The sequence below is a fragment of the Acartia tonsa genome, chromosome 13 (assembly GCF_053477335.1).
Source record: "Acartia tonsa isolate MP-2025a chromosome 13, ASM5347733v1, whole genome shotgun sequence".
Classification (NCBI taxonomy): Eukaryota; Metazoa; Arthropoda; class Copepoda; order Calanoida; family Acartiidae; genus Acartia; species Acartia tonsa.
The window spans coordinates 2,965,293-2,978,686 of NC_137272.1; positions in this window are offsets into that span (position 1 = coordinate 2,965,293).

The window sequence follows — 13,394 nt, forward strand, 5'->3', positions numbered from 1 at the left end:
GTCAGAGTAGCGGAAATGCATTGTCCAAAAACAGGCTAAACGCATTACCAAGCAATTGCACAGTTAAAACTTCTAGATGAGGGTTATGCAGTCAAAGGGTTGGTTGTCTGAAGGATGTTTGGCCGCATAATCATGCAATTGACTAGCAAGATTTAGTTCAGAGACTCATCTCTTTTTAAGGGGTTTTCTTTCCCACTTCTTTTTATGACGGCAATTTTTGAGACACTTTGTCCAGCTACCTAAAAAGGTCTAATTTCTAATTTCGCTTTAAGTGAAATTGCCACAAATTTTGAAAAACCCAGCAGGGTTTCATTAGAGAAATAAGCGAATATTCCAAATTTTAATATTATCTTTGATCTTTTTTTTATGAGAAAACACATATTTAATTATTGCTGTGTAAAAAAGCATATTAATCATTCGTAGCTTCTAATGAAATAATAAGGTTGTAAGTCCTGTAAATCAGAGAGAAAGAGAGAGGAAATTGGGTTGTTTAGTACACTAGTCCCCAAAGTATTATAAACCGTTTTCATATTTGTTGGCTCAACAGTTTTGGGAACTTTTAGTTAATTTTGGTTGGTTTATTAAGTTGAGTGTCCAAACAATTCAACCACTAAATGTAATCTACAGAAGAGATATTAGTGTGAATAATCAATGGGGATGTACATCAATTTATCGGCCATTGTCCTATCCCTTGATATCACTGCATGTCATCATCATTGCCATTTATCTCTTCTTTCCAGAGCGTAGGCCACGCACAATGGTTCTCCATTTATCTTTGAATTGGGCCTCAGTAGAGGCTTCACTGAAAGATGAAAAATTCTTTTCTCTCAGTTCCTCAAGGAATTCCCTCCTCTAGGTTGTTTTTGGTCTACCTGGTTTCCTTTTTCCTGTGAAGGGGTCCCAAGTCAAGGCTTGATTGGTTAAATCATCATGCCCTTTCCTTAGAGTGTGCCCCAACCATCTCCATTTTCTCTGTTTTATTGTTAGTTGATCACTGCATGTAAAGATATACAATTTGTCTTTTTGTCAATATTTAAGTTGATTTCAATGTTATTAATTTCGTATCCCTTAATTCATCCTTACAAAAGTAACCGGGTATTTTCTGTCTGTTTGTACCGAAAGTTTTCGCTAACCGTTTACTGTGAAGCTTTTTATTGGTCTTGGTAAAGTTAATAACTACTCTCTCAAAACAATCGCCCAGAGAAAAATCCCTCCAATTTTTGTTTTACTTTTATAAAACTAAAATATGAAAGGAGGCGGGGGGGCGGGTGGGTCAACTACCCTCCCTTGCCCCTCAACTACACCTAGAGGCGTAGCCGCAAATATGTAAAATAAGCAACAATATAACTAATGCCATTGAACTATTCCCATTTAAAAGTCATATATCCCCCCAGGGTTTAATGTATAGGTAATTTACTTCTATAAAAATCACCATTTTTTTTTCTTTTCATTGATCAATTCAGGAAAGCTTTTATTAAAAAAGTTGAAAATAATTGAAGGGTTATATATCTTTATTAATTTATCGCCCATTGTCTTATACCATAAATTACCTTGATTTTAAGGGTTCACTTGAGTGGAGACTCATAATCTAAAGAACTAGAGGGGTGGCGCCCCTAGATGCCTCTAATGACGCTTAAGAGAATTAAGGTAACCCTTCACTTTTAGTTTTAAAATAAACTAGAATAAGGGGTACAATTTTTTCTTTGAGCTATTCCTATAAGGAGGGGGGAGTTACTACAAACATTTTTTTTGCACGTATAAGAAGTTTCAATGTACAGAATTAACATATTAATAATTTTTTTTAAAAAGCCGGGTATGAATTTACCATTCCCTTTACCCCTGGCATAGACCTCCCTCCTTTCCTATCAATAATATAATAGCTGAAAAATTATCAAAATTGGTTTTACTCTGTTTTTGCTCGTTATAATATACATAGAGGCGCGCGCGCGCGGTTGGTGTGCATTGATTTCCGTATGTGTATCGCATTAGTAAAATTAGCGATTGTGGTGTAACACGTAGCACATCAGCTCGTAGTCCCGAAGGTAATAGGTTCAAATCTCAGCCCAACACCATGTCATAACTAAATACGTTAAATTGATTCCTACTGCTGCTATGTCAGATGTTCGAGTAGGGTGAAACAAGTGAAACTCATGAACAGCACAGTTAGAAGATAGTTTAAAATACATACTCAAGCACATTATAAAGCATAGTTTACTACAGGCTATTTACATTATCAAATCATCAAAAACACAATTTTGAAAAGACTTTTCTTTAAAATGTGACAATGTGTGTAAATGAACGCACACCAAAATTTTGATAATACATGAGAGAGAGCGCATTTTTAGCTGTGTAAGTATTCTATAAGTAAATTATGTCCTTTCGTCCGTCAGTCTGTTTTATGAATACGTTATTTTGTAATACGTTATTGAATGTATTTTATTTACATATATTGTTACTAATACTCATAGTTTTGCTACGCTTCTAATTTGATTTAAACCTTTTTTAGGCACACCACCACTACTGTCCGATCATTTCCACATTAATAACATGATTTCCCTCAAAACAAGAAAAACATCCCATAATAAAAAAAAAATATTATGATTATCAAATATTTAAAGCGTGATAACCCTGTGGGGCTACCCAGAACCTAATAAAACCTAATATAAGAAAAACTACACCGTTCACATTTTCAATTTGGTGTTAAAATAAGGAAGCATAACGTTGGTAGTTCATTAAAACAATAGTAAAACAAAAGAGGGGGGAGTAGATGAATAACTGTATGTCCCCTTCCCAAGGACCTTGTGTCGACTTTCAATTGGTTACTTGAAAATCAACCAATAGCATCGGAAGTTTTAAAGCAGCCAAGTGGCTACAAAAGTTATTTAATAGCAGTCGAAAAAAGTCCACAACTTGAGGAACCACGTAGTTGTCTGGTTATACATCTATACTATAGATATATTAGTGGTTCTATCAAGATGGTTTTGAACGCGGCGGAAGTGAATACACACCCCCCGCCTTGGCTGAGGCTAGCTGCGCCTGATTGAACCTAATGGATGTCTATTATCTGTAATACGAGTCACAATATGAGATCAACAATTTTGAGAAGCGTGGCTTCGCCACAAGTCTTGTTTGGGTTTTGGAAATTTAAATAAAATATCAGACATTAAATTATACTGGTATTTAATCTTTTTAAAACACATCCTCTCATTTGTTGGGTTGTAAACTTTTGATACTTTGATCGAATCTTAATTAATTGGCTTAAACTAAAAGTGTTCAAACTTTTTTGAAGGGGGACAGAGTGTCTCAAAAATCAGCCGTGTGACGTCATAAAATGAGGGGTTTTCTTTCCCACTTCTCCTTTCATCTACCTCATTTTAATGAGGTCACATTTTGAGACACTTTGTCCTGCTACATATAAATTCCACATAATAACAATATGAGATCAATATTTTTGAGAAGTGAGTCTACTCTTCAAGAATTTTGTGATGGTCAAACACATTGTTCACAGGATTTTAAAATATGAGACTCTACAAAGAGTCCGAAAAAATGAACCGCGTGATGTCATAAAAGGGAGAGAAGAGAGGAGAAGCGGGAAAGGAAACCCCTTAAAATGAGATGGATATAATGACGTCACACGGCTTATTTTTTCGGACACTTTGTAGAGTCTCTCTAAAATGTGGATAAATTATCAGGAAGGGATGGGGCATTGGGCTTGAAATTATACTAGTTAGACTTCCCCCCAACTTATACCAACAACGAAATTAATTCGATCGAAACCTATCAGGTGTCGTTGGGGAGGCAACACATAGTAGAACTGCCGACCTTTTATCTGCCCCCCAAATATTATTTTAGATTTATTTCGCTTGTTGGCTATACCTTATTCCTCACTTCACCTATTAAACTTAGCTTAAACTTAGGTTGATTTTAAACATTTTGCTATGTGCAAACTTCTCAATTTTATTATTTTGTTTATTATCATTAGAGATCTACATAATGTCCTTTATCTTATTCTTTATGAGCCCTACAAAAAATAGAATAATCCTACAAAAATACTTTTCCAAGAATTTTTCTTGGAAATAAAGGTATTAAAGCCACAATTTTTTATATTGTATTTTTTGACTAGAGGTTTTGCCCATAGAGGTATTGAAAAGACCTCCTCCTATATAGAATCATTCGTGTTTTTTTTTGAAGGGGGGATATTTTTTTTTTTTTGGGGGGGGGGGGTTGAGGGTTCCCAATCCCCTAAGAAAATAGTTTAAAACCATTACAGGACCAGTAGGTATATTCCCTGAAGAGTAAAACCCAATCGGTTCAGCGGTTACTAAGATCTTAAGCTTCAGACAGACAGACAATATGACATGCGGACAGATGGACAGACAGACAGACATCGTTCTACTTTGTATTATAGATATACAATAAATAGAAAAGCTCTAACTTGTCTTCATTGCTCTAAAATCAAGTTTTACCAAGTAAATGCGCGGTTTGACTTTACTGTCTAAAAATACTTTACCTCTAAGAGAAAGATATAAAAGAGCCTTTAAGACACTATCTTCAAGATTTTCTTTTGCAGTAGCTTTTCTCCTAGTGTATATTATCATATCTACATAGTAAATAAAAAAAAGGATTTAAGAGAGTTTTCTGGCATAAAACATGTGTAGAGCAAAATAATTCGAAAACTGTAGGCATAATAGTAATGAAGTGTTCGAGATTTTACAGGACATACATCCATCTTGTTAATTTTAAAATTGTTTAGATATTCTCTTTCTTAATTTCTCCGCGGTCTTAGATTTTGAAATAGTTTTGGTATTCTCCTGTGATCTGACAAATTGCTCGGATAAGAAAGATATTTCTTTAAAAATTCTTTACTTTTTCTATGCTGTAGGAAAATTTATTAACATTAAAAAAATATTAGGCAAAAGTATATTATTCATTGATTAAATAGACTATTCTATATTCTTAAGTAATATGTCGTTGTTTGCGTGTGTGTATGTATTTCCTTTACGATCTCATAAACTGACACCATGGAAACTGTCCCAATTTTGTATAACTTTTGCGGAACATGTTCAAGTTACGTCATATTTTTCTTTCCCGAAAAAGGGAAGAGGGAAAGAAAAAAAAGGGAAGGGGGGAAGAAAAAAGAGATGGGAGAAAAGGGGGTTTTCCCCATCTCTTTTGAAGAGATTTTCTTCCCCCCTTCCCTTTTTCGGGAAAGAAAAATATGACGTAACTGGAACATGTTCCGCAAAAGTTATACAAAATTGGGACAGTTTCCATGGTGTCTCATAAACTGCATTTTAATGAAAGGTTAGTAATTGTCAAAGAGAGGTTATAGAGCTAAATACTGAGGTCAATCCCCCTTAAAAAATATTGCACCTAATACATACTTCTACCCCCCACCCCCCCTCCAAAAAAAAAAAAAAATATAAAAGATTAAATACTTCTTATACAAAGTTAGAGGCTAAGTCACAAGTGTTTTAAACAATTGTGCAACCTTTATTTTATTTCAGGGATCTTAAGGGATAAGACAATAGATGCTAGATTGATATTCATCCCCAATGATGATGCATAAAAGTATCCCTTCTGCAGATTAAAATTATTGGTAGATAAATTTGGACACTACTAATTCTTGAACCAATTAATGAAAATTCCATATAAGTACCCGAAGTTTTTAAGTCAATGAACAAGATCACGTCGTTTTAAAACTTTGGGTACCAGTATTACTTACAGTCCATTATCCCCTCCCTCCCTGCATTTAAGTCCACAAGTGCTTTACAAAGAATGTAGCTTGACAAAGTGTCTAAAAAATTAGCGTTGTTACGTCATAAAAATGAAAGATTATCCATCTCTTTTTTAGGGGTTATCTTTCGCACTTCTCCCCTCATCCCCCTCATTTGTATGACGTTACATGGCTGATTTTTGAGACACTTTGTCCAGCTACCAAAAGAATCTTTGTTTAAGCCATATTTTCTTATTTTTAGAAAATCTTTTCATATTGACCCCAAAAATGTGACCCAATTGGTCCACTGTAAATGTTTAAATATTTGTGGTCAAAACCAGGAGACAATTACAAGTCAGGGATATTAAGGGATAAGACAATGAACAAAAAATTTATAATCATGCTTTTTGTAATAAATGGAATTACTACCTTTGATTAAAACTATTGGGTATAGTCCAAGAGCGTTTCTTCGTTTTTGCACAGTAGCATTTCTCCAATTTCTAGCCCCTGCGGGGTCAATTGTCTACCCCTGCAGAGCCATCATCTAACCTAATATAACTAACCTGACCTAAATAGCCTGCCATTGTGAAAATACGACGAAACGCCCCTTAAGAGGCCTTAGCACGAAAGGGACTATACCCAAACTATTGGCTGAAACGTTTGTACACTGCAAGTTAATAAACCAATCAATCAAAGTCTTAATGAAAGTACCCAAAGATTTTAAAGGCAAAGAATGAGAAAACGTGATTATAAAGCTTTGGGTACTAGTGTAATTAAAGGTCCAATGTCCAATTGTCCATTCCCTTCTTCTTCTTGTTACTTGAAATAGGGTGTTATTTCAATTCCGTATCAAATTTTAACACTGGAAATTTTTAACTTCGAATATGATTTACACAACACACTAATTCTAAACACAATGATTTATAATTTATATTCCACCAGAGGCTAAGCCACCAGTGGGATATTTAGGTCATTTGAGGGAGGGGGGTATGTCGACCTTCCACAATTAATTTTAAAGACCTTTTTTGTTGGGAAGATTGTGGTACTCTCAGCCAAATAAATTAAAGACCTTCCCTGGAACTATAAGAAGCTACACAGTAAAGAAGAACACCAGCTTATACCAACAACGAAATTATTTCGAATAAAAATCACGAAACCCATATAATTTCAGCTGTCGCTGGAGTCAACACATCATAGAATTGACGACCTCTACATCTGCTCCCAAATATTATCTTAGATTTATTTTGCCAGTTAGTTATACCTTATTCCTGGAAGAACACACACATATTTAGGCAGATATGTGAGTTATAAACCAGGGATCTAAAGGGATAAGACAATGGCAGATAAATTGATGTACACTCCAAATAATGATACACGAAATTATCCCTTCCGTGGATTACAATTAATGGTTGTAACGTTTAGACACTCAACCAATCAAAATTCACTAAAGTCTCCAAAGTTGTTAATCCAACGATCAGAAAAACTTTGGAGACTAGTGCAATAAACAGCCCATTGTCCCCTCTCTCTCTGGTTAAAAAAACACTTTGCGATTGTGATTGCTTATGTGGAAGTGAAGGCACCCAACTAAAAGCTGCCAGGTAAGAAAATGCCGTTTCACATAGTCGTACGCGGACAAACGCAATTTTAGAAGGGTGACGCAAATTTCATATATCAGTACCAGTATCTTTATAACCTAGCGAATTAAGTCTCTTTCATATATCGCTTTCATCTTACAGAGAAAATAATAAAATAAAATAATATCTTTACCGAATAAAGGAGATCTGAAATGTGCGTCGCCGTTCCAACATTGCGTATGAAAGCGTACGACTGCGTGAAACGGCATTTTATTACTAGTCATCAACTAAAAAGATTGTGTATAAAAGGGGTTATCTGGTGAGGTTATCAGTCCATTTTCAAATCGGTTCTATTGATATTTTTTGTCCGGCTTTTCAAGTGTTTTACAAAACCAAAGATTATCTATAATACAAAGTAGCTTGATGTCTGTCCTTTTGTCTGTCTGTCTGTCCGTCTGTCTGTTCGTCTGTCTGTCCGTCCGTCTGTCTGTCCGTCTGTCCGTTCGTCTGTCTGTCCGTCTGTCTGTCCGTCTGTCTGTCTGTCTGTCCGTCTTTTAAGATCTCGGTTACCACTGAACCGATCGGATTCTACTCTTCAGGGTATATTATCTATTGGTCCTGTGATGGTTTTAAGCTATTTTTTTGGGGGTAGGACACCCCCATCCCCCCAAAAAATGAAAATTCCTCCCCCCCCCAAAAAAAAAATTGTTCTGGGGAAAATACTTCACATAAAATGGCAGCACCAGAAATAATTAATTTTTTTTTCTTCATTTTTATTTTAAATTACCTCTTGGGACAAAGCCCCTAGCGGCTAGGGGCGAATCCGCTAGTATTACTAATAGCAAAGCTACTCTTTTATTCCTGCTGTCTGTACGTTCGTTTGACCGTCAATCCGTCAGTTTGTAAATGTAATTTTCTCGGATGTTAAACAAGATAGACAGCTGGTATTTTTTTAAAAAGATTTTTTGTACTATAATTACTCTAAAACCACATTAATAATCAACCGATTTTTAAAAAAAAGTTTCGTTGTTTTGTATTTACATCATTCTTGTTCACTCCTCTCTCCGACATTCACACACTAACATTTCAAAACATTGGCCAGATCTTTTGAAAAAAGCAAATTAGGTGAAAATTTGGACCTCTTTTTAAAATTTCTTATAGTCGTCGCTCCTAGAGGCCTTTATTTTTAATTTTAATCATCTAATCATTTAGGACATCCGCTCATAGTCCGCTCATAGATAGCTCTAATCTCGGGCCGACACCGCGTCATAACTAAAGACGTTAAAAATAGTTCTTACTGCTGCTATGTCTATGCGCGACATAAATAGTTAGAGTAGAGGGAGTCTTTGGCCGTTGACAGGCAAAACTCATTACTATCCTCAGGACCTCTCAGACAAAGGTCGTACAATCAAAGTGTTGGTTGTCTGATGAATGTTACACTATAGACGCGATTGAGTGTGTTACACTGTAATTCAAAATGCAGAGTATGTTCAAAGGTGACGTGAAGTTGACTTGTACCCGAAGCGATGCGTCACCAAGCCCCCTAGTCATCTTCCTGAGACCTTCTCAAAAATATATATCTTTTGAACAAGGATGACAACATTCATAAAAGCGAAGCACTGAAACGGTAGGACAAACGGACATTAACACTTAAATAGCATCAGAACTGAATAAACAGAATATAAATGTATTTATTTGTTAAAATTTGTGGAAAAACTGCTTGATACAGGATAATGTTTATGGACATACTTACATTTTTTAGGACTTGATTATAGAGTTGCTTCGCCTATAATATTGTACTTTGTTATCCCAGGAATCAGTATACCAAAAATCAGATCAATAGGATAATTAGATCACATAAAAATTTGCTTTTTAAAAAAAAACTTGTTTAAAATGGACGTACGGACATTCTGGTAATGTTTATAGAGTTGCTACGCTTATTGAATCGTACCTAACTACTACAGGAATCAACATATAAAGTTTGAAATCGATAGGACAATTCTAACATGCCTAAATTAACGAAAAAAGGTATCCGTTACGGACGGACGGACGGACGGACGGACGGACGGACCGACCCTAATTGTAGAAAAGCTTCGCTTTTAAAAATAGAAAATCAGTAAAAGAGGTCTAATGTAAAGTTAATAGGAAACTGAAAATTGCAAGTATTATATTTAAGATAGTTTACTCAGGTTTAAAATACAATAAAATATCCATTGATAGATAGTTGAAGGTATGAGATAGTTAGATAGTTAAAACTATAATGTAGATGGATAGTTGTAACGATCCAAAAGATATATTTATAGTTTATAAATGAGTATAATAATGAAAAATAAAAATGCTGCTTAGAAAACAATTTTAATAGATTTTAGGGTCTTTGTTACTCTGAAGTTGTCCGTCAGTCTGTCTGTCTGTACCGAAGGATCCTGTTTATTGCTAAACCGATATGGATCTTCTTTACGGATGTAGCTTCACGGATGGGTTATAACTATTTTTGAGAGGGTATCACCAACCTCACAAGAGAAATCACATCTGAAAAATATTCCAACAAATTTTTTTTTACATGTTTCTAAAAACCAAAATGAAATTGGGCAGAGGTTGACTTCACCCCTCCTCCCACCTCTAGGCCGCAAATAACATTGAAATAAAAATAATTATTGACATGTTTATGTTTTATTTTTCTTTAAGATAAGCTGGATACATCTTAACCCAATTCCCAACAAATTCAGCTTATACCAACAACAAAAATAATTCGAAAAAAAATCACAAAAACTATACGTAATTTCAGCTGTCGTTGGGGGTCAACACATCGTAGAATTGACGACCTATAAATCTGCCCCATGTTTGAAATAACAATTGATTTAAAAAATTGGCAAAAAAGATAATGATACTAACCTAATTTCGAAACCCCAAAAAAGAAAACCGTACTGCAAGATAAAATCACAAGACTGTATTTTCTATTAACTACAGTTACTTTATGTGAATGGATTTTAACTTGAGAAAAAAATACAGAGAGAGAGGAAACAATGGGCTGTTTATTACACAAGTTTTAAAAATTTATCAAAAACGTTTTTTTGTAAAGAACCTAAATGTGGGCAAAGGTTCACTACTACTAAACATTACTTTACTTGAAAATCTAAAATTTTATCTTTTTATTTATCAGTGATCTATCCCTGATATAAGAGACACAAATTTGCGTCTCTTTATTGTGTGAATTATCTGGTTGGAAATCTTTTCTTGGGTCAATAAAAAGACTTTTAGTACAAGATTTGAGGTAGTTTTATATTGTAAATTTAACTTTATAGTGCGAAATGATAACATCAGCGCTTTTATGCCAAAACAAGGATAATCATTGTTCATAATCGTTGCATCGAGGAACATTTGAAAGGACTTGCAGTCAAATGCTGCTTAATAAAGTGGTAAAAGGCCCCAGGATAGGACCCGGAAGTAATATAAATAAAGCCGCCAAAGGTTCAATGGTTAAAGAGATGAACGTACGTACTATATTCAAAGAATTACTATGTATCTTAACTTAAACATATGTAAATCTATCTTAAATTTGCTGTAGGTCTTTTATTACTCTAAATTGATTTTTGAATGTTAGAAATTTACCAAAAAGTCAAAAGTTTTTTTAGTATTTTTTTCTAAAATAAATTAAATATTTTTTCTTCATTTGTCATACCCCCATCTGCTTATTTGATAATCTGTTTAGAGCCTTATTCTCAAAAAATTCCATGACTTTGGGGGTCTAAAAATCCTTGACTATAGTTAAATTTAGACATCTTGGAATGTTTATATCAATTTACAGGAAGATAGAGATGGCGTTAATAGAAAAATGTTATTTAATAAGGACAGTTAAATCCATACGCAGTGCAGCAATAAAACTTTATCAAAAACTTACAGGGAAAAAGAACATTCAAGTAATGTACAGGAAAATAATCATGAAAATCTTTAGGTAAATTAAAAATTTGGTACCCAAAGTTTTATTACCACGTTATCTAAGTGGCATGGTTTGCTCAAAATCTGTGGGTACTTTTATTGAATTTGGATTGGTTGGTTCCAAACTTGAAGTGTTTAATTTTTTCAACCAATAATTTTAAACTACAAAAGGGACAAAATTGATGATCAGCATTGCATTGGGGATGTATATAAATTTAACGCCCATTGTCTTTTTAATATGATAAAATTATTATTTTCCAAAAAAATCCACCAAATTCCTGAAAAAAATCTACCACAAAATTTTATATATACCTTACACGTCAGTTTGAATTGATAACGTAGGATTTTTGATACGGACACGTTTGAGTTTGAGCTCGCAAGATGCATTCTATAGTGTTTTATTACCCTGATAGGTTTTAGGCTTTTTCATTAAAAAATATGAAACATTAATGGATTTTTTTCCTATGAAAATCAAAAAAGTTTATAAAAACTAAAATTAAATAAAAATAGTTATGGAACTTTTTAATGAGTTTAATAAAACATAAAAGGCCTTTTAAGGTAAAAATTCAAATAAGATGTTTCGAAAATTTTTAAAAATCTTTCTCTTATATATTCGAATAAAATACGAAAATAGTTATTTCTCGTATCGTATTATAAACGGCTTTCCGCGGATATAGAATGTACAATTATAAGATTAAAACTAGTTTTTTTAGCCCCGTGGTGCCGAAGGCACCGGCTGGATGAGAACCGGTTCCTATCCACCGGATTCGAATGAATACGAGAAAAAACTATATCTATCATCGTATTATATCCAGTTTTCTACGAATGTAAAAATATACAATCATAAGATTAAAACCAGTTTTTTTAGCACGTGCCTTCTGCATCTCTGGTTTAAAAAAACTGGTTTCAATAATTGTACATTCTATTTCTGCAGAAAGCTGTTTATAATACGATAAATGACTACATTAGATGATTAAAAGTATCTGTATGCAAAATTGAAATATTATTCTTTATAACAAGGATAACAACATAATTAAGTAACGAAGCATAAATAATCTTGAATGGAAAGAGAGAAGCAATATGGTACCACCATGATACCTTTATAATAAACTAGCGGCTACGCCCCTAGAGGCCTCTAGGGACACCTAAAAATGTTTCTTTTAAATCTATTTTAATATCAGCTATTTTCCAATAATATTTTTTTCGCCCATAGATGGTGTTAGTTAAGTTTTTTGCTAATTGCAAATTTGTCCCCAGGGCGTCGTTTTTTAATTTTTTAAATTTTTTTTTGTCGATTTCTCTGGGGAGGGACCAACCACCAAAATAGTTATAAACCTTCCCGGTACCTAAGAAAAGCTACCCTTTTAAGAGAATCATCATCCAAAATTTCAGCCGTCTATCTACATACGAAAAAAAACTCTTCCCCCCATACTGTTATGGACGGACATACAAAGTAAAAATTAGAGTAGCTTCGCCACTAAATGAAATTTTTTTTTAAATATTATGTTATAAGAGAAAATTTGAAATTGTATTGAGTTTAGTATAACAATGTTTGAAAGTTTTATCAAAAATTTTAATCTACAAAAGTTATGGATGTTTCATGGATTGAGGGATAAGACAATGAGGTATAATTCAGTATTTTTCAATTCCAAGGATCTAAAGGGATAAGACAAATGATGATAAATTGATAAACATTCAAAATTTAAATACAAAAATTAATTCATCTGTTATAGATTAAACTATTTGTTTAGCACTACTTGGAACCAACCAATCAAATTTTATAAAAGTAACCAAAGTTTTAGCCAACAAATAAGATAACGTGATTATAATTCATTGGGCACCAGTGTAATTTACAGTCCAATGTCCCTCCCTTCTTTCTCAAATAAATTTGATTTAATTTAAAAAAATGAAGTTATAATAGTTTTATTAATGGTCAAAAATATTGCTATAATTATTCTTGGTCAGATTTTAAAAATTGTGGGGAAATTAAAAATCAATTTATCTTTCAATGATCTATCCCTATATCTGTGAAAAGTATGAATTGGGGATAAGGTATGACAAATAGTTTTGTTAACCCCATCAGGATTGGAGGGTGTGCCCACACAACTGGCAGGTATAGTCAATTAATCATTGCATATGTTATTTTGTTAAAAAGTTCCATGTTTATT